Source organism: Hyperolius riggenbachi, chromosome 4, assembly GCF_040937935.1.
Source record: "Hyperolius riggenbachi isolate aHypRig1 chromosome 4, aHypRig1.pri, whole genome shotgun sequence".
In the NCBI taxonomy this organism is placed as follows: Eukaryota; Metazoa; Chordata; class Amphibia; order Anura; family Hyperoliidae; genus Hyperolius; species Hyperolius riggenbachi.
The window spans coordinates 160,630,088-160,652,778 of NC_090649.1; the positions used below are offsets into that span (position 1 = coordinate 160,630,088).

Genomic DNA, 22,691 nt, shown 5'->3' on the forward strand with positions numbered 1-22,691 from the left:
GTGCTCCAGACATGACTGAGATTTATGAAGTATTAAAAGGAAACTTGAGAGTGCTGCGGATAGCTGTTAAACAGTTGGTTGAGTGTGTCAATCCAACCTAATTCACCCTCAAAATGAATGGAAATATACAGTAACAAACATAAGTCCATTGCCCTTGTTTAAAAAACGTATTCGTGGCTATGTTTTTTGGCCCGGATCAAAACCGGAACCACTGATACCAATGTGTAAAATAGCATCTGTCTTCACACACTTTAAAAAATGGATCCGCGGGATCCATTTTGAAAAAATGAACAGAGAGTCTGGATTTGCAGGTTTTCCACGGACCTCGGATACACGGAGGGGTAGGAAAAGGCTAAACAAAACCGGATCTCCCTCTACACAGAGAACTTTTGCACACAAAACACGGGCAAAAAAGATTGCCTACTGCCTGCTCTTCCCCTCAACATCATGTCTTATCCAATAGAAACACACATGAAGAAAGGACATACTGTACGTTTAAACGGACTGGAAACATATGCTACAAAAGGACAACATTTTGAAAAACTGATCAGTTTTGTCTGTTTGAAATGGATCTGATCTGCAACTGGACTAGTGTGGACCGAGCCTACGTCCACAAAAATGTCTGCCTACGTGCAGCAAATGATAAACAAGCATGGAGAATTAACTGCAAAACAAAACCACATGATGGCCCATGACATGCGTAACCTGCTTAAAGAGAACCCGAGGTGGGTTTGAAGAATATTATCTGCATACAAAGGCTGGATCTGCCTATACAGCCCAGCCTCTGTTGCTATCCCCAACCCCCCTAAGGTCCCCCTGCACTCTGCAATTCCTCATAAATCACAGCCACGCTGCTGACAAACAGCGTGTCAGAGCTGGTTGTGTTTATCTCTATAGTGTCAGTCTGCTGCTCTCCCCGCCTCCTGCAGAACTCCAGTCCCCGCCTGCATCCCTTCCCTCCCTGCTGATTGGAGAGAAGGGATGGGGGCAGGGACCGGAGCTATGCAGGAGGCGGGGGAGCAGCTGAGACTGACACTACAGATGTAAACACAGCCTCACAGCCATGGCTGGGATTTATGAGGGATTGCAGAGTGCAGGGGGACCTTAGTGGGGGTTTGGGATAGCAACAGAGGCTGGGCTGTATAGGCAGATCCAGCCTCTGTATGCAGATAACATTCTTTAAACACACCTCGGGTTCTCTTTAATAAAATATTAACTGCTACAAATATATCATGTATCAGAGAAAAATATAACAGTGTCAGAAAAGAATCCTTTAATCCAGCTGTTTACCCTGCCACGATGCACAACTGGAGCCTGGATTGCTTTGCAGAGCAATGGCAAGAATCAACTCCTGGAACATGTATGACATGTGACATCATTGCCAGTTATAGGCTTCCATCCTTCTAGTAGAAGAGGTGATGCCAGCTGACACACAAGCCAGGAGCAATGCTTGTTATTGCTCGCAGAGCTATCCAGACTCCTTTTTCACATGGTGTGTGTTTTCGATTTACAGTTTATTAAATACTGGCTGATATTAACAGTAATCATTTGAACACTCTATCTAGGTCATATTGAGGTTGATTCACAAATCCCTGGTAAAATTGCAATGTTTTAACAGCACATGGCAATTTTCCTAATGTTTACACCATCTTCATAAGGCTTGTTGCACACATAGCACAGCTCACATTATATATAAAAGGCGTGCATTGCTATTTGTTATACGAGCATGTTATATGGTGAAAATTGCACATCGCGTGTTACATACATGGGACTTGATTCACTAAACAGTGATAACTCATATCACGGCCGTGCTAGCGTTTCCCGCGCGCATTTGCGACTTTGCGCCTGTAATGGCACGCAAAAATTTGTGATTGCGCACAAAAATTCACCATTGTGCGTGAAAACGCACACAAAACATGGAATTTCATGCAAAAACGCTAGCGCAGTCGTAATATGAGTTGTCATGGTTTAGTAAAATTGCTATACAACATCAAAGCAATTTTACCAGAGTGATGTGAATCAAACCCTTTGTGTCATAGCTATGTTTGCTGAAAGGTTAAAGAATTAAAGAATTAACAGATATACCTAGTCATTTGCCTTGTGTACACACGCCTGACTGTCGTCCAACAGACTAAAAACAAATTTCATTTGTTGGACATGTGTACGGGCCTAAAGTTAAATACTCACCACCGGGCGGAGGAAGATGGATCCAGCGACCGCCAGCAGGTACACGTGACATCACATGACAGCACATGATGGGCGCAAACGGGAAGTCAATCGATTGCGGTACTTTGCACGAAGGAGTCGGGGATCTTAAAGATCTGCTTTTACAGTTGTTATCGTTGCGTGTTGCCAAACATTCACATGAACATGCACATGTATCCCCTTTGCAAAATCATGGAAACAATCAAAATCTTTGGCAAAATTGCATAGTGGGTATGGCCTTTAAAGAGACACTGAAGCGAAAAAAAAATTATGATATAATGATTTGTATGTGTAGTACAGCTAAGAAATAAAGCATTAGGAGCAGAGACATAAGTCTAACATATGTTTCCAATGTTTCCAATACATGTTTCCAATACATAATTAAGAAACTCCAGTTGTTATCTATGCAAATAGCCATTGCGTTCTATGACTTTGAAAGTCTCAGAGAGCTCTGACTTCTGATTAGGTTATCTCAGCTGTATTGTGTTTTTCTTTTGCAGAGAATAGTTCAGGACAGGTCAAAAGTTCACTGCCTGTTCTATAAAAACATTTAGAATGCTGAGTAATGTGTAAATTGCACATATTAGAGAATGATGCAATGTTATAAAAATAAAAAGCTGTATAACTGAAAATAAAAAATATGAGAATATTTTTTTTGCTACCAATGTTCTAGTAATTACCCATACTACACAACCAATTCATTATATCATAATTTTTTTTCGCTTCAGTGTCTTTTTAAGGGCCCGTTTCAACTATCGCGAATCCGCATGCGTTGTCTGCATGCGGATTTGCACAGCCAATACACGTGGATGGGCCTGTTTCAACTTGCTGAAGTGCTGAGCGTTTTTGTGTGCTGGGAAAATCTGCACGGCAGAGCCGTCAAAATTCGATCCCCGCACGCCGCTATGCGAATCGCATACAATGTATTTAATAGGGAAATCCCATGCGGTTTTGGCATGCATTTTTCCAGCGATTTCACATAGGAACCAATGTTAATTCACACATGCAGTGACATGGTTAAAATCGCATACATACTACCCTATGCGAAATCGCGGTAAAAACGCATGCGTAATCGCACTTGCATACGATTTCGTCAGCGGGGAATTAGCGGCGATTCCGCACCGCACAAGTGGAAACGGGCCCTCAGCAAATAACAAAGCACACTATGCAACTGAATGGACAGGATTGACTCTATGACTAATAATATATGAACACTAAGTCATTTATTTATTTATCTGCCAGTGATATAAAAACTCAGATAAAATACTAAGCAAAGGACAGACCTTGTCATATAACTCGATGGACAGTGTATAAAACCTGTTTAGCACATATATCAGGTAATCTGTCACCACTAACATGGCTGCCATAGGCCTGTGCTCATCCTTATCTCTGATTGGTAAGCCTGGGATAGCTTGACAAGCCATCAAATTTGCCCAAATACCAAACTAGCCCGGATGAATGATATTCCTGGTGAATCTGTGTTTAACCCAAATCACAGTACTTTGTTAAAGTGATAACGATGACCAATTATCTGTCCATATTTTTCATAAACCTGGTTGTAATCTTCGAAAATATGTAAAATCTCCTATTACATGGACGTGGTAAAAGTGGTCAGTGATTGACCAATCAAAATTTAAGATGTGTTTAGGCCTTAAGGGGCCTATACACTGGTCGATTTCAGCCATCGATCGATCAATTCTGTAGAATCGAACCTATCAATCGATTGATTTGTGACCAATTTCAATCGATTTCGATGGATTTGATCTATCTGATAGGATGGAAGATCTAGGTCGATCTGCTGCCGGTAGCAGTTCCATGGCCCATAGAGTTGCATTGGATCTAATGGTCCGATAGTGCATTTAGATAGATTTCCAATAGATTTCATTCTGAAATTTATTGGAAATCTGTTCCTAGTGTATGGCACACATCAGATCGATTCCATCAGATAAAATCTGCTGCAAATCTATAAGTGTATGGCCACCTTTACACTATTTTGAAAAGGCCTTTATGTTATTAGTAATAACAGTTTCTGTTTACTCTGTATTTTGCGTTAGGCTAATGCCTTATCGGTGTATGGCTTCTGCAGCAAGTACTGTACATATTGTTTACTATGTTTTTATAGCCATAAACAAAGCTTTTATTAGAATCCCTTAATGCAGAGAGGCAAACAATGTTAAACTACTAAGAAGCGACTCCCAAAGTAAACAGTGCAAAGATTAACCAGTTTTCTCATGGGTAAGTGTCATATTCAGCAGAATAATACAGAAATAATGCCTTGCTTATTACTTGGCACCTTGAAATGCATTTTAGCGTCTGACCTTTCAAATCTTTAGTTCCTGGGAAAGGCATTGATTTTGGATCAGATGAACCAGTCTCTATTTACAGCGCATGGGTGCCACTTAAAAGGCACAATTATCTCACCGCTTACGTATTCTACCGTGTTTCGCAAATTGTTTCAGAAGCTGCTTGCTTGCAACTTCCTAGGAAGACAGTTCTACCTAGAGACTTTGAAAAATGGATGCGCAATAACACATTTCCACGTCTGTTATACAGTAGGTGATTCAAAGCAGATGTATAAAATCCCATCAAAATGTGTTTTTCCATGCTGAGAAAATTGAAGAAGAGTGGGTAAGTTTAAATGTTAGGGAAATTATGAGATCACAAGCCCCCCCCCCCCCCCCCTTTGCTGCCATTGTGTACCACATATGTACGCTTAGCTGAAGAAGCATTACCTGGAGTAATAGTAGCTGAAATCATGTTGCGTGAGCATTATTTTGTATCTGACATTGTATTGCTTTTACACAATTTCTATGAGTCATTTTGTAACTGCTTTACTCAGGAGGGATTGCATTGGTTGTGATACAACAGTGTGCACATTATCCCAAACAATCACCGCTGCTGTTAAATGATTCATTTTACTTATCACAGCCCAACATTCTAGTGCAATAAAATGTTAATGTATCAGTAAATCACTGTGCTAGATATATTGGTGTTCTTGGAATGCATTGTGCTAAAAATCACAAAAACAAAACAAACACTGTTAAAAAGTTTCTGTTCTTGCATCTGGGTACAGAACCAAGAAAATCTCTGTTTGTTTGTACTGGTGCTTGCTTATTAAATGGGCAGAATTCTTCAATATTTTACTAGGAATTAGATACATTTGTTTTTTTTTTTTTGTACTAAAGCCTTCTGGAATTTTGGATTAAATATTCATTGCCTGTTTATGTTAGAAAAAAAAATCTAAAATTTGCCAAGGCTAAATTTCCCCCTGTATGTTACATAAGAGGAAACAAATGGTTAAAGTGGACCTGAACTCTTAGGCCACATACACACATCAGACCATAGTCTTTTGAAAATGAAAGATCACAGACCAATTTTACCCCCTTCCATGTAGTATGAGAGCCATACCTACACAGTCTATTCTATGGAGCTGAACTCCCCATCAGACAGAAATCTTTGCAAGATGCTGCACACACAGATGCTGTACAGACACAAAGGATCAGTATCTGCAAAAGATCTGTTACTGCCAAAGATCCGTTCCTGCAAATTGCATTCATAGTCTATGAGATCTGCAGATCATCATACACACCTTGTTTAACTGGCATTCATCTGCAGATCAGACAATCATCTGCAGATCTGAAAATCCATCCTGGTGGATCTGATCTGCAGATGAATGTCTGTTAAATAAGGTGTGTATGATGATCTGCAGATATCATAGACTATGAATGCATTTTGCAGGAACTGATCTTTTGCAGGAACAGATCTTTTGCAGATACTGATCTTTTGAATATCTACAGCATCTGTGTGTGCAGCATCTTGCAAATATTTTTATCTGATGGGGAGTTCAGCTCCATAGAATAGACTGTGTAGGTATGGCTCTCATACTACATGGAAGAGGCTAAAATTGATCTGTGATCTTTCATTTTCCAAAGACTATGGTCTTATGTGTGTATGAGCCTTAACACAGGACAGACGGAAAACATTTTAGAAATGCACCCTGTATGTAATTAGAGAGTTTAGCCCATCCAATTAATCAAAAGTTGTAATTTGATCCCTTAGCTGTGTCAGCTGACTGCCACGGCAGAGAGCTCATTTGCAAACACAGGACGTTAACAAAATGTCTGCTTCCATGAACACAAAAGGTTGACAAACTGCAGATTTATTGCAGGATTTGTATTAGCTGTAACAAATAAATCTTGTTTTTTAAAGGTTATTATGCTGTTGTTTATCTTTTAGAGCTAAGATGAAGTTCTGAGTTCAGGTCTGCTTTAATCAGGACTGTTAACCAAATGAATTTCTTCTGAAACACAGAGATATCATAATAAATGATAGTGCCTACTGCTTCTTGCCCTCAGCATATTCTAGTAAACTTTTATGACGTTAACTTGAGAAATAGAAATAAAAGAGCAGATGTTTAGAGTTAACAGCATGCCGAGATGCACCCAAGAAAATTATGTCCAAAATGGCACTGCTGCTAAGTGTGCCAGGAGGAAGCACCCCAGTGTAAGGGTGCATACAAACATCAGACCATAGTCTTTGGAAAATGAAAGATCACAGACCAATCTTACCACCTTTCATGTAGTATGAGAGCCATACTCTACACAGTTTTTTCTATGGAGCTGAACTCCCCATCAGAAAAAAATCTTTGCAAGATGCTGCACACAAAGATGCTGTACAGACACAAAAGCTCAGTATCTGCAAAAGATCTGTTCCTGCCAAAGATCCGTTCCTGCAAATTGCATTCATAGTCTATGAGATCTGCAGATCATCATACACACCTTGTTTAACTGACATTCATCTGCAGATCAGACAATCATCTGCAGATCTGAAAATCCATCCAGGTGGATCTGATCTGCAGATGAATGTCAGTTAACCTCTTGACGACCAGCTAACGCCGATTGGCATAAACTGGTTGTCTGCGGGTTTCGTTCCATGTCAGTTCACGGAGGGTGTCTCCGTGAACTGTCTGCGAGCATCCGTTCGCGTCTCGCAGGCGAAATGTAAACACACATGGAAGAAATCCCTGGTGTTTACACTGTACAGCGCTGCAGCTGCAGCAGCGCCATAAAGGAGATCGGCGATCCCCGGCCTCTGATAGGCCGGGGATTGCCACCGTCTGATAGGCTGAAGACTATCAGAGGCGGTACAGGACATATCGCCATCCTGTACCGCCCACAGAGCCAGGAAGAGGGAGGGAAGGAGAGGGAGGGGGGAATAGCGCTGCTGAGGGGGGCTTTGAGCAGCCCCCCCGCAAGGCACAGCAGAGCGGCGGCGATCAGACCCCCCCAGCAGGACATCCCCCTAGTGGGGAAAAAAGGGGGGAAGTCTGATCGCCCTGCCTGCAATACGATCTGTGCTGGGGGCTGAAGAGCCCACCCAGCACAGATCAATGGGAAATCACTTGGTTGGCAAGTGGTTAAACAAGGTGTGTATGATGATCTGCACTCCTTGCCTGATGGAGCGGGTTATACCTGCGAAACGCGTTGCGTAGTGCCAAAATAAATTGTTATTTGCGACTTGAACAATCTCTATTGTCCATCATTTCAGGAGGTAAGTCCACCTGTACTCCTCCTTTTTAGTTGTTTTTAGATCATTTTAACCTGCCTGGCGCCTCTGTCCAAATTTGCACAGTATATAGTCCACCTTGGGTGGAGGGGACTCTCCCCTTCTTTCTATTTACAGAGAGCGACTTCTTAAAGGGAACCTGTACTGAGTAAAATTATTTAAAATAAACACGTGAGATAACTTCAAATGAACATTACATAGTTACCTTGCCATCAGTTCCTCTCAGAAGCTCATCATTTTCTTCTGATAATGATTCCTTCCAGTTCTGACAACATTTTGTCAGAACTGAAATATATCAGTTGCTGTCAGTTATATATCAGTTGCTTTCAGTTATAGCTGAGAGGAGAACTGATGTGTCCATGTTTCCCTATGGCTCAAGTGGGCGATGTTACAGTTTAACTGTGTGCTGACCAGAAAGCTGTTATGGAGTAATGGCCATTTTCAAAATGGAGGACAGAGAATTTCATTGATCACAGTGGACAAACAGGATGCAGGAAAGGAGAAAGAGATTGATAAGTACACTACACGGGAGGTCTGTATGACTTGTGCATGTTTATTTTGACTTTTAATTTCAGTTCAGGTTTTCATTAAACTTGAGTGGGGTCAGGTTCTAATGCTCCCCACCTGCATTTCAAGTGGTTGCCTATGTGGTAACCCGTGTTTGTGAGTATATCCACATCTGTTAATTATTTTGCCAACAATTGCTAGACGTACTGCACTATATTGGGCTCTCGGTTTTTCTTTTTGTTTCAAGTGCACTTTTCTGCAAGAATGCAGAAAAGCATTTGTTGTTTTTTAGTGGCACATCCCTGCATGCAGCACTTTTCATCCCCGCAGGGGGTCAGGAAAGTGTGATGGTGAAAAATCCTGGAAGCAACGCTTTTTTTCTGCAGTTAGGAATAGATGTCGGAGGTTTTAGTAGGTTTTATGAACAAGGATAGTAAACGTATGTTCTATATGTACTATATACAGATTTATAATGCATCTTGAAACTTTAAGACAAATATATAGCATGTATGCAGGGGCGTGACAATAGCCCTCACTATCCCCACCATCACGAGGGGATGGGTGAGGGCTTAGGAGGCCTGGATGTAGAGCATGGTTGTAGAAATTACATGCATTACCTCTCATCTGCTGGGCCTTACAGTGTGACTGCTTGCGACTCCATGATGCAGGGGGACCAACAACACTTTTGATGGGGGTTGGGGATGGGGTCTTGCAGGGAGCCTGGCTGACTCAGTCTTGCTGGTTGGGGGTGGGTGGGTGGGGGTGGGTGGGGGCTTGCCGCGTCCTTGTTACCTCTGCATGCATACAGATAATTCTTCTAGCTATTATGCATCCCTGCTCATATTCCAGGCTGACGAAGGATTATCAAGTTGGGAAACATGCTGATATCCCCTGTAGTCAATCTTCATCCTATGTAACCACATCTCTCTCCAGGTAGCTCCAACGTCTCATTTTCTAGACCTAGATACAGTTCATTTGAAGTAAGGTTGTTGGCTGGTACATAGGGATGATGCTAACATCACATGTTCCCTGCAGGTATATGGTATCTGCAAGAAAAAATTGTGGTAAGATGAAATTGATTCATAACATTTGGTCCACCACACCATATGTAAAACAGATAAAACCTGTCTGCCATGATCAGAAGCTGAGATATAGTGGGAGTAGCAATATGCCGATCAAATGGCAAGATAACAGGAGTTTTATGGTTACAGGTAATTATGGAGTAATATGATTAACTCTGATGATGGAATTCAGCTTGCATGAAAAACAAATTGCAGTGTCCCAATTACAGTTTGCTACATTGTGAGACTGTAATGTCGTGAAAGACAGCAGACGAAGGAAACATAGATGAGCTATTGTTGATAACATGGAAAATGAGAAACTTTTCTATAGAATAGACAGACTTTGGCCTCAATTCACTAAGATTATCTCCTGTCTTTAATAACTCTTCTAGAGTTGCTACCATGGTGATAAGGCATGTAGTATTCAGGAAACATTTTACCTCAGGCAAACCTAAAGTTAACTCTTCTGTCTTTAAGTTAACTCTCCAATCCTTAAAATAACTCCAGAGTTAAAGACAGGCTGTTAATTAACTGCATGTGAAAAAAAACTACAGAGGAGGTAAATTAACTACAGAGGAGGTAACTTAACTACAGAGGGGGTAAATTAACTACAGAGGAGGTAACTTAAGGAATGAAGAGATAAGATAACTCTCTCACTGTGTGGAGGTAAGTTTTCTCTTGCCTTATTATCTCCAGCATGATCTTAGTGAATTGAGGCCATTAACACAAAACTTGGAGAATTTACAATAACACAGAAAAAAAAAACTAAGAAAAAACTGCTCCAAACTTCATAGTACAATTTAACAAGACTGCACAACTAATTGCTGCTTGATGGGTCAGTGGAGGAGTAAATTAACAACATAATCCACAACCTTGACTGTTCATTAGTAAAATCCTTGTAGCAGCTGTTGTTGATACTGCCACTACTTACATCTCAGCTACTATCCAGAGACCAGAGCTAGTAACTAGTTCAAGCGCCAGAGACTAATGAGAGAAATACAGAAGTAAGCCTCAGCTACACTCAATCGGGTGGTGCCTTCTGACATGCAAACAAGAAACAAATTGTCATTACTTAGCATCAGTTTCCTTCCTATTGCTTATATCTATAGAGAGAGACTAGTTCCCTCAGACAGCACATCAGTAAACACTAGACAAAGTGAAACCAAGAAAAAAGTTATTTTTAAACATCCTTTTTGTACTTGCAGTTAGTGCAGGGACTTACTTGATCCTTGTAACTATAGGGTAGTATCCTTCAATGTAAGTTTTGTGCCTATCTAACTGGAAGCCTGGTCAAATGGAGTTTGACCTGGATGCAGTGGTTGGCTTCACCACTCTTCACCCACATTTTGACATTGCACTCTGTTTGTCCCCCAGGTCAGCTTGAACAAAGCTGGCAAAAGTAAAGTGGGCAATGTGTGAAACCAAAGAGCGATTGATTTATGAAGTGGCAATCCTGCAGTTTAACTGCTTTCCTGAACTACCTAATATGGCAATCTTTTTAATAAGTGTGATTTTTGTGTGCCTAGAACAGGGGTGCCTATTGGGTAGATCGCGATATGCTGGTAGATCGCAAAGTAATTCATGGTAGATCCCGACCTAACTACATTTTCCATTCTGTATATACAATTGTTCTCCTAAAATTGTACATAGGTAGATCATTTTGAATTTTTGAAGTAGCTCACAAGATGAAAAAGTATGGCCACCTCTGGCCTAGAAAGTTGGTGGACATTTTGCCAGTGCAGCTTTTTGGGCATGATCTGAGAATAGGGCGCTTAGTTATACAATCATGGGAAAAAAGAAAGTGTATGCCCCTTTCAATTTTAACATTTTGCTAAGTAGGACATGCTACAAAAAATCACCAGGTCTTTAACTTGTATAAATATAACCTCAGATGAACAGTAAGTATCACATGGCATACAACACTGTGTCATTATTTAATTACAAAAACAAACCTCAAGAGAGCTTTACAAAGACAAATGCCCCAAAACCTCAATGGCCTGAAGCAACATTCCAAAGAAGCAGGGGCGTAGCAATTAGAGATGTCGCGAACCTCCGATTTTCGGTTCGCGGAAGGTTCGGTTCGCGTAAAAGTTCGCGAACCGCAATAGACTTCAATGGGGAGGCGAAAAATAGAAAAAATTATGCTGGCCACAAAAGTGATGGAAAAGATGTTTCAAGGGGTCTAACACCTGGAGGGGGGCATGGCAGAGTGGGATACATGCCCAAAGTCCCGGGGAAAAATCTGGATTTGACGCAAAGCAGCGTTTTAAGGGCAGAAATCACATTGAATGCTAAATTGCAGGCCTAAAGTGCTTTCAAACATCTTGCATGGGTATACATCAATCAGGGAGTGTAATAAGAGTTCTGCTTCACACTGACACACCAAACTCACTGTGTAATGCAACGCAAACAGCTGTTTGCGTAGTGACGGCCATGCTGGACTGGTGCGCAACATGGCCAGAGTGTAGGCCGTGGCGTTTTTCAAGCCCATATGGTCGCCGGGCTGTGGTAGCTCAATGATAGAACAACAGTGACTGTCCAGCTGATCAAATTTGGTCTGACCACAATGATGCAACGACCTTATTATCTTTTGTGTGCCACCCCCACCCGAGACACTTAAATAGCCGGCGGTCATTGCTTCATTGTGATACGCAAGCCCCTTCACCGCGGCAAGATAATGATCACGAAGGGGGATGGGCACATGTACATGCCTTTTGTTTTTTTGTTGCAGCCGCCCGCAGTGCAGCCAGAAAAATTAGCCAGGCATGTACACGCACCAGAAAAATTAGTGTAGCGGCCACTGTTAGCAGCGGCCTTAAAAATTCAGGAATCTGCCTAGAGTCCTGGACCCTGTTGGTGGTGGCGGAGAAGGCAAGCGGCCTGCAGGCAGAGATGCTGTGTGTGGGGACTGACTTAGTCTTCGGTTGTGCAGTAGCCCTCCGTGATCCATTCCTCATTCATTTTGATAAAGGTCAGGTACTGAACACTGTCGTGACTTAGGCGACTTCTCTTCTCAGTAACTACGCCTCCAGCTGCACTGAAGGTCCTTTCTGACAGGACGCTTGCGGCAGGGCAAGAGAGAAGTTGTATGGCAAATTGGGACAGCTCTGGCCACAGGTCAAGCCTGCGCAACCAGTAGTCCAAGGGTTCATCGTCGCTTTTCGCAGTGTCTACATCCACACTCAAGGCCAGGTAGTCGGCTACCTGCTGGTCCAGGCGAGGGTGGATCCGTAAGGACTATGGCGAGGAGTTGGACTAAAGAACGTCCGCATGTCCGACATAACCCTGAGATCGCTGGAGCATCCTGTCCTTGCCTGCGTGGACTTGGGAGGAGGAGGGTTACTGCCAGTGGTACCTTGATTGCGTTGTGCAGCCACATCACCCTTAAACGCATTATAAAGCATCATCGACAGCTTGTTCTGCAAGTGCTGCATCCTTTCCGCCTTGTGTTGAGTTGGTAACAGGTCCACCACTTTGTGCCTGTACCGAGGGTCTAGTAGCGTGGCCACCCAGTACAGGTCATTCGCCTTGAGTTTTTTGATACGGGGGTCCCTCAACAGGCTGGACAACATGAAAGAGGACATCTGCACAAAGCTGGATGCAGATGTACTCTCCATCTCCTCTTGCTCTTCCTCGGTGACGGGATGCAACTCCTCTTCCTCCCCCCAGCCACGAACAATACCATGGGAACGTGGAGCAGCAGAAGCCCCCTGTGACGGCTGCCGCGGTTGTTCTTCTTCCACCGCTTCTTCCACCTCCACAGAAACACCTTCCTCATCATCACCATCATCAGAGTCTGACTCCTCTCCTTCCCCACACGACTCCTCTTCTTCCTCCTCCTCCTCCTCCCCCTTCTGTGCTGCCACAGGTGTTGTGGGAACATCGGGTTCGGGTGTAAATGGCTCCCATGACTCCTGCTGCCGTAACTCTTCTCGTTCACGCTCCTCCAAAGCTGTATCCACCACTCTACGCACGGCATGCTCCAGGAAGTAGGCTTAGGGGATCAAGTCGCTGATGGTGCCCTCATCGCGACTCACCAGTTTGGTCACCTCCTCAAAGGGCTCCATGACCCTGCATGCATTTCGCATCAGTGTCCAGTTGTTGGGCCACAACATCCCCATCCTCCCATATTGTGTCCTTGTACTGTAATGATACAGGTACTGGGTGACGGCTTTCTCCTGGTCTAGCAGGCGAGAGAACATCAGCAGGGTGGAATTCCAGCGAGTCGGGCTATAGCCAATCAGGCGTCTCACCGGCAAGTTGTGTCTACGCTGAATGTCCGCAAAGCGTGCCATGGCCTTGTAAGAGCGCCTGAAACGCCCACACAACTTCCTGGCCTGCTTCAGGACGTCCTCTAAGCCTGGGTACCTGGACACAAATCTTTGCACAACCAGATTCAGCACATGTGCCATGCAGGGTATGTGTGTCAGCTTTCCCAAATTCAACGCAGCAATGAGATTGCTGCCGTTGTCACACACCACGTTGCCGATCTCAAGCTTGTGCGGGGTCAGCCATTGCTCCACCTGTTTGCTAAGAGCAGCCAGGAGAGCTGCTCCAGTGTGACTCTCCGCTTTCAGGCAAGACATGTCTAACACTTTCGTGACACCGTCGTACCTGGCATGCAACATAGGCCCTGGGGTGCTGGGGCTGTGTAGCTGAAGAGGAGATCGCGGCACCAGCCAAGGAGGAGGAGGAGGATGACGACAGCGAAGCGGTGGTAGCAGGTGGAGAGGAGGTGGCTGGAGGCCTGCCTACAAGCCGTGGAGGTGTGACAAGTCGGTCCGCTGCGCAGCCACGTACTCCCTGCTTGCTGCCATCGGTCACCAGGTTGACCCAATGGGCTGTGTATGTAATGTAGTGGCCCTGCCCGTGCTTGGCAGACCAGGCATCCGTGGTCAGGTGGACCCTTGACCCAACGCTGTGTGCCAGAGATGACACCACTTGCCTCTCAACTGCACGGTACAGTTTGGGTATGGCCTTTTGTGAAAAATAATTGCGGCCTGGTATCTTCCACTGCAGTGTACCAATGGCCACAAACTTACGGAAAGCCTCCGACTCCACCAGCTTGTATGGTAATAGCTGGCGAGCTAATAGTTCCGCCACGCCAGCTGTCAGACGCCGGGCAAGAGGGTGACTGGCAGACATTTGCTTCTTACGCTCAAATACTTCCTTCACGGACAGCTGGGTACTGCTGTGGGCAGAGGAGAAGGAACCGCTCAAGGGAAGAGGCGGTGTGGAGGAGGGTGGCTGTGAAGGTGCAAGCGAGAAAGTGGATGAAGACGATGCACCTGAAGGAGGAAGAGGAGAAGGAGGGTGGCTTGTCTTTTGAGGGGTGCCGCTTTTCCTCAGGTGTTCTTGCCATAGCTGTTTGTGCCTTCTCTCCTGGTGCCTTCGTAAGGCACTTGTCCCTACGTGAGAGTTGGCCTTTCCACGCCCCAATTTTTGCTGGCAGAGACAACAGATGGCTTTGCTCCGATCTGAGACACACACGTGAAAAAATTTCCAAACCGCTGAGCCCCCCTGGGGTGATGGCGCTACGGTGGCATCAGCAGCTGACGTTGAAGGGCATGTTGGCTGGCTGGCCATAGCTGGCGATACATGGCGCCGGACACTGCCCCAAGCTGTTTATGAGGATGAGCTCCCTCTGCTTCTATCATGGAGTCGTCTCCTCCTACTCCTCTCTGACTCCCCCTCTGAACTGTCCCCATGGTCATCTCCTCTACCGGGAACATATGTGGTATCCGTATAATCGTCATCATAATCCTCCTGGCCAGCTTCGCTTTCCTCAGACACCTCCTCAACTGCACCAACTTCAGGTGGTTCATCATCCCCCTCCTCACACATTACGTCCATACTATCGCCACCTAACTCAGATGTATAAGGTGGTGTACCTGCGCCTTGTTCTTGTTGTTGCAGTAGTGGGTGTGAATCAGTGATTTCACCACCACCACCAAATAACTCCTGCAAAGTGTCAAATGCAGCAGATGTGGTGCTTGTTGTAGCGCTGGTGGCTGCGGAAGATGAGGTGTTCTGTGTTAAATAGTCAAGCACGTCCTGATCTTGGAAAGTGATGGCACGTGCCTTCTTCTGAGCACTGTATTTTGGGCCAGGTCCGCACGAAATCACAGCAACACCACCTCGCACAGACCTGCTGGTGCCTGGTGGCCTTCCTCTAGGTCTGCCTCTACCTCTTCCTCTACCTGGTTTGTCCATTTTGTCCATCTCGGGGGGATGCTAGGTATATGCAGTGAGCTGGGTTCACTCAACACAACAGGTAGTTAGATGCAGTGAGCTGAGTTCACTGAACAGTAAAGGTACTTAGATGCAGTGAGGTGGGTTCACTGAACAATAAAGGTACTTAGATGCAGTGAGGTGGGTTCACTGAACAATAAAGGTACTTAGATGCAGTGAGCTGGGTTCACTGAACAATAAAGGTACTTAGATGCAGTGAGCTGGGTTCACTGAATACAACAGGTAGTAAGATGCAGTGAGCTGTGTTCACTGAACAGTAAAGGTGCTTAGATGCAGTGAGGTGGGTTCACTGAATACAACAGGTAGTAAGATGCAGTGAGCTGGGTTCACTGAACAGTAAAGGTACTTAGATGCAGTGAGCTGGGTTCACTGAACAGTAAAGGTACTTAGATGCAGTGAGCTGGGTTCACTGAACAGTAAAGGTACTTAAATGCAGTGAGGTGGGTTCACTGAACAATAAAGGTACATAGATGCAGTGAGGTGGGTTCACTGAACAGTAAAGGTACTTAGATGCAGTGAGCTGGGTTCACTGAATACAACAGGTAGTAAGATGCAGTGAGCTGGGTTCACTGAACAGTAAAGGTACTTAGATGCAGTGAGCTGGGTTCACTGAACACAACAGGTAGTAAGATGCAGTGAGCTGGGTTCACTGAACAGTAAAGGTACTCAGATGCAGTGAGCTGGGTTCACTGAACACAACAGGTAGTAAGATGCAGTGAGCTGGGTTCACTGAACAATAAAGGTACTTAGATGCAGTGAGCTGGGTTCACTGAATACAACAGGTAGTAAGATGCAGTGAGCTGGGTCCACTGAACAATAAAGGTACTTAGATGCAGTGAGGTGGGTTCACTCAACACAACAGGTAGTTAGATGCAGTGAGCTGGGTAAACTGAACAGTAAAGGTACTTAGATGCAGTGAGGTGGGTTCACTGAACACAACAGGTAGTTGGATGCAGTGAGCTGGGTTCACTGAACAATAAAGGTACTTAGATGCAGTGAGCTGGGTTCACTGAACACAACAGGTAGTAAGATGCAGTGAGCTGGGTTCACTGAACAGTAAAGTTACTTAGATGCAGTGAGGTGGGTTCACTCAACACAACAGGTAGTTAGATGCAGTGAGCCGGGTTCACTGAACAGTAAAGGTACTTAGATGCAGTGAGGTGGGTTCACTGAACACAACAGGTAGTTAGATGCAGTGAGCTGGGTTCACTCAACACAAAGCTAGGTATATGCAGTGATGAGGTGGGTTAACAACAACAGGTAGTAAGATGCAGTGAGCTGTGTTCACTGAACAGTAAAGGTGCTTATATGCAGTGAGGTGGGTTCACTGAATACAACAGGTAGTAAGATGCAGTGAGCTGGGTTCACTGAACAGTAAAGGTACTTAGATGCAGTGAGCTGGGTTCACTGAACAGTAAAGGTACTTAGATGCAGTGAGCTGGGTTCACTGAACAGTAAAGGTACTTAAATGCAGTGAGGTGGGTTCACTGAACAATAAAGGTACTTAGATGCAGTGACTTGGGTTCACTGAACAGTAAAGGTACTTAGATGCAGTGAGCTGGGATCACTGAATACAACAGGTAGTAAGATGCAGTGAGCTGGGTTCACTGAACAGTAAAGGTACTTAGATGCAGTGAGCTGGGTTCACTGAACACAACAGGTAGTAAGATGCAGTGAGCTGGGTTCACTGAACAGTAAAGGTACTCAGATGCAGTGAGCTGGGTTCACTGAACACAACAGGTAGTAAGATGCAGTGAGCTGGGTAAACTGAACAGTAAAGGTACTTAGATGCAGTGAGGTGGGTTCACTGAACACAACAGGTAGTTGGATGCAGTGAGCTGGGTTCACTGAACAATAAAGGTACTTAGATGCAGTGAGCTGGGTTCACTGAACACAACAGGTAGTAAGATGCAGTGTGCTGGGTTCACTGAACAGTAAAGGTACTTAGATGCAGTGAGGTGGGTTCACTCAACACAACAGGTAGTTAGATGCAGTGAGCCGGGTTCACTGAACAGTAAAGGTACTTAGATGCAGTGAGGTGGGTTCACTGAACACAACAGGTAGTTAGATGCAGTGAGCTGGGTTCACTCAACACAAAGCTAGGTATATGCAGTGATGAGGTGGGTTAAGTAAACACAACAGGTACTGGGTATATGCAGTACTGGGCAGTACAATGTGCAGCTCCCTGTCACACACACAGGTAGTCACTGAATGTGCTGGGCTGCTGGCAGTGGCACACACGCTATCAATTAGCAAGGCTGTGCATGCAACAAAAGTGTCAGTTTGACACACAGAAAAAGAAAAAAAAGTACAGGATGAGCTCTGACAAGAGCTATTGAGGGGTGCTATAAAAGCAATAACAATCAGCCAGGAGCAAGCTAAGCAGCCAAGAACCTAACTAATCTGTCCCTAGAAAAACAAGTCTGCAGCAGCTGTCCCTAGTCTGTCTCTAGCAGGCACACGAGTGAGGCTAATGGCCGCCGCAGCCTGCCTTATATAAGGGGGGGGTGGGGCTCCAGGGCTTAGTGTAGCCTGAATGGCTACAATGTGCCTGCTGACTGTGATGCAGAGGGTCAAATTTGACCCTCATAGTGCATTATGGGGCGAATCGAACTTCCGCAAAAGTTCGCCTGGTGCAGGCGAACGCGAACCCCAAAGTTCGCCTGGAACCGTTTGCCGGCGAACCGTTCAGTACATCTCTAGTAGCAATAGGGGTTGCAGAGGTAACTTGCGACGGCATCAGGGCCCTTGGGCCAGAGGGGCCCGAAGTGCCCTCCCTCAACTGCAGTATTAGCTCTCTATTTGTCCTGTGCTCATAATAATCACTTTTATAGATACTTTGAATAGTAGTAATCATTAACAAACTGTTCCCCATCCCCTTATTGCACCTCTGACACTATAGTTGCCATTGGCAGGTTTTGGCACGCCGTATCAATTTTTATGTATAGAGTGCTTGGGGGGCCCCAATGTAAAACTTGCATCGGGGCCCACAGCTCCTTAGAATTCCTCCACAACAATGTGAGAGAATAATAAAGTCATATTGAAAATGATCACTTCAAACTATTGCTGCTAAAGGTGGTTCTACAAGCTATGGAATCATGGGGTGTTCTTAGTTTTTCACGCATGGCTACTCCATTTTAGCGTTATTATTGTTAAATAAATAATAAGGTGGCAGATTAATCAATGTTCTTCCAATCAGTTTGACTTTTCATAGATGATGGTAGGTTTGAGGAAGCAGTGAAGTATGATACTAGATCAGTAGTAAAATATGGAATGCACTCACACCCACCACTAGATGTGCTCAGGCTTCAGCAATGCACATTACAGGTACATATTTAGCAATGTAAAAACAAAGCCAGCACAATCTATTAGTAGCAAGTATATAGCTCTCAAGAGACACATTTATCCAATTATTTTTCATATTTTAAATAAACCAATCAGCCATTATCTCCTCAGGATAGGACCTGATGGGAGACCATCTCAGTGCTGTCAAACTAGTAGCCAGAACTCTTGCTGCAGCCATCTGTATGCTGTGTCACTCCCCCTCCTCTCACTGCTTTTGCTTGGCCCACCTCTTTCTCTCAACTCGGCGCCACCCCTGAAGCAAGGATGTTGCTACACGGATCCATGGTCTGCTCATCTCTACCTCCGGCTACAATCTCACAGGCCCTGCTGCCTCCAGATCAATACTCGTGGTAGCTTTGCCCTCTACATCCATGAAGTTGGACAGTGCTGCATTAAATAATAACCTAAATATAAAACCTTCATGTGGTAAGCTCATAGTCATCTCCATATGGGACAGTGGGGAGTTACACTTGTCCCATGATGGGGTCCACTTAAGAACCTGGGTTGTCCCACTCTATGCCATAGGCTTGTTGGAGGAAATGGCTTTCAGGAAGAGCTCCATCTGTCCAAATCAAGACAGTGCAGTTCTCCATCAGGACATTGTCCTTTCCCTGCCTTTTAGTGGTTCATTTAAAATATAAAAGATGACTGGAAACTTTGGTCTCTGTGCTGTCTCTCTAAATAATGCCCTCTTTGCTAGGTCTGTGAGTTTTGGTGGGCAGCCCTCGCTTGGCAGGTTTGTTGTGGTACCATGTTTTGTCCATTTGAAGATGATGGATTTAATGGTCCTCCAGGGGATATTCAAAGCTTTGTATATTTTTTTTTACAACTCAACCCTGACTTTTACTTCTCAACAACTTTGTCCCTGACTTTATTGGAAAGCTCATTGGTCTTCATCAGGGGCGTAACTAGAAATCACTGGGCCCCCCTGCGAATATTTGGATGGGGCCCCCCCCATAGGTGCCAAATAATCGTAATGGGGCAGCGTTTCACTGTAAATTAATTGTAAAGTGGGCAGCATTTTACCAGACAATCGTAATGTGGGCCAGAAAATCGTAATGTGGGCAGAGTTCACCAGAAAATCGTAATGTGGGCCTTTAGAAAATCATAATGTGGGCAGAGTTCACCAGAAAATCGTAATGTGGGCACCAGTCACCAGAAAATAGTAACGTGAGCAGCAGTCACCAGAAAATTGTAACGTGGGCAGCATTTACCAGACAATCGTAATGTGGGCAGCGTTCACCAGAATATCGTAATGTGGGACAGAAAATCGTAATGTGGGCAGAGTTCACCAGAAAATTGTAACATGGACAGCATTCACCAGACAATCGTAACTTGGGCAGTGTTCACCAGAAAATCGTAATGTGGGCCAGAAAATCGTAATGTGGGCAGCGTTCACCAGAAAATCGTAACGTGGACAGCATTCACCAGACAATCGTAACGTGGGCAGTGTTCACCAGAAAATCGTAATGTGGGCCAGAAAATCGCAATGTGGGCAGCAGTCACCAGAAAATCGCCATCTGGGCAGCAGTCACCAGAAAATTGCAATGTGGGCATCAGTCACCAGAAAATCCTAATGTGGGCAGCAGTCACCAGAATATCGTAATGTGGGCAGCAGTCACCAGAAAATCCTAATGTGGGCAGCAGTCAGTCACCAGAATGTCGTAATGTGGGCAGCAGACACCAGAAAATCCTAATGTGGGCAGCAGTTACCAGAAAATCGCAATGTGGGCAGCAGTCACCAGAAAATCGCAATGTGGGCAGCAGTCACCAGAAAATCGCAATGTGGGCAGCAGTCACCAGAAAATCCTAATGTGGGCAGCATACACCAGAAAATCGTAATGTGGGCAGCAGACACCAGAAAATCGCAATGTGGGCAGCAGACACCTGAAAATCGCAATGTGGGCAGCAGACACCTGAAAATCGTAATGTGGGCAGCAGACACCTGAAAATCGTAATGAGGGCAGCAGACACCTGAAAATCGTAATGAGGGCAGCAGACACCTGAAAATCGTAATGTGGGCAGCAGACACCTGAAAATCGTAATGTGGGCAGCAGACACCAGAAAATCATAATGAGGGCAGCAGACACCAGAAAATCGTAATGAGGGCAGCAGACACCAGAAAATCGTAATGTGGGCAGCAGACACCTGAAAATCACAATGTGGGCAGCAGACACCTGAAAATCGTAATGAGGGCAGCAGACACCTGAAAATCGTAATGAGGGCAGCAGACACCAGAAAATCGCAATGTGGGCAGCAGACACCTGAAAATCGTAATGTGGGCAGCAGACACCTGAAAATCGTAATGAGGGCAGCAGACACCTGAAAATCGTAATGTGGGCAGCAGACACCTGAAAATCGTAATGAGGGCAGCAGACACCAGAAAATCGTAATGAGGGCAGCAGACACCTGAAAATCGTAATGAGGGCAGCAGACACCAGAAAATCGTAATGAGGGCAGCAGACACCAGAAAATCGCAATGTGGGCAGCAGACACCTGAAAATCGTAATGAGGGCAGCAGACACCTGAAAATCGTAATGAGGGCAGCAGACACCTGAAAATCGTAATGAGGGCAGCAGACACCTGAAAATCGTAATGTGGGCAGCAGACACCTGAAAATCGTAATGTGGGCAGCAGACACCTGAAAATCGTAATGAGGGCAGCAGACACCTGAAAATCGTAATGTGGGCAGCAGACACCTGAAAATCGTAATGAGGGCAGCAGACACCAGAAAATCGTAATGAGGGCAGCAGACACCTGAAAATCGTAATGTGGGCAGCAGACACCTGAAAATCGTAATGAGGGCAGCAGACACCTGAAAATCGTAATGAGGGCAGCAGTAATGTGGGGCTGTGGTGGGCAGCGAGCGGCGGGCAGATACATACCTGCTTCCGTGCGTTCCATTGGAGACTTCTCCCTCTAGCGGCTGACGTCACTTCCGGAAGTGACGTCAGCCGCTAGAGGGAGAAGTCTCCGATGGAACGCACGGAAGCAGGTATGTATCTGCCCGCCGCTCGCTGCCCACCACAGCCCCACAGACACTTACGAGCTGGAGGGGAGCACAGAGGGGAGAGCCCCGAGGTGAGGGAGAGGGGGGAACTACCCCTCTCCCCGCCGACTGTGGGCAAGGCTTTCCCCTCATGCTGCCACCCCTCCAGCACCCACAAAACGGCCCCAAGCGGGCCCCAGGGGGGGGCCGGGCCCCCCCGCGGGCGCAGGGGCTGCAGGGCCTATTCCTACGCCCCTGGTCTTCATGGTGTGACGCCTCTAGCTTTTTGAAGTTGAAGCATCTAGGGCCTTACTGAAAAGGCGTGTTTATACTGACAGATTTTGTGGCACTTAGCTTTCACACAGGTGGACCTCATTTCACTAATGATATGACTTTTGACTGCAATTGGTTGCACAAGGGCTTTTTAGGGGCTTCATGGTAAAGGGGGTGAATACATAAGCACTTATGTATTGAGAAGATCCATTACATAAAATAATATTAAGAAGCATTAAAATAAATGTAACAAAATAGGTACAAAGCCGCCAAAGGGGGTGAATATGTTTGCAAGGCACTGTATGTCCTGCTACTCACAGGTTGTGCTGGCTCCTTTCTACATTACTGTTTCTAAATTCGTCACAGATAGATTTTGCTGACATGTGAATTATGTGTTCCATTAGTCTTTACTGCTTTCAGTGGATCCATTCGCACCTGCAGCTCCCACCACTGCCAGCTCTCCTCCTGTTGCTTCTGGTGTCTGGGGACCTGAC

At 45.1% G+C, this 22,691-nt stretch overlaps 1 protein-coding gene and 1 long non-coding RNA gene across 3 annotated transcripts in view; one reads left to right on the forward strand and one right to left on the reverse strand.

Moving 5' to 3' along the window:
- MBNL1 (muscleblind like splicing regulator 1) overlaps positions 1-22,691 on the forward strand; it is a 372,727-nt gene that overhangs the window by 35,651 nt on the left and 314,385 nt on the right. The gene's annotated exons all lie outside the window — the stretch shown is intronic.
- Positions 8,313-22,691, reverse strand: part of LOC137571579 (uncharacterized) — a 49,707-nt gene continuing 35,328 nt past the window's right edge. The window contains exon 3 of the long non-coding RNA XR_011031378.1: positions 8,313-9,323. This is a non-coding gene — a long non-coding RNA (uncharacterized lncRNA). The remainder of the gene's footprint in view (positions 9,324-22,691) is intronic.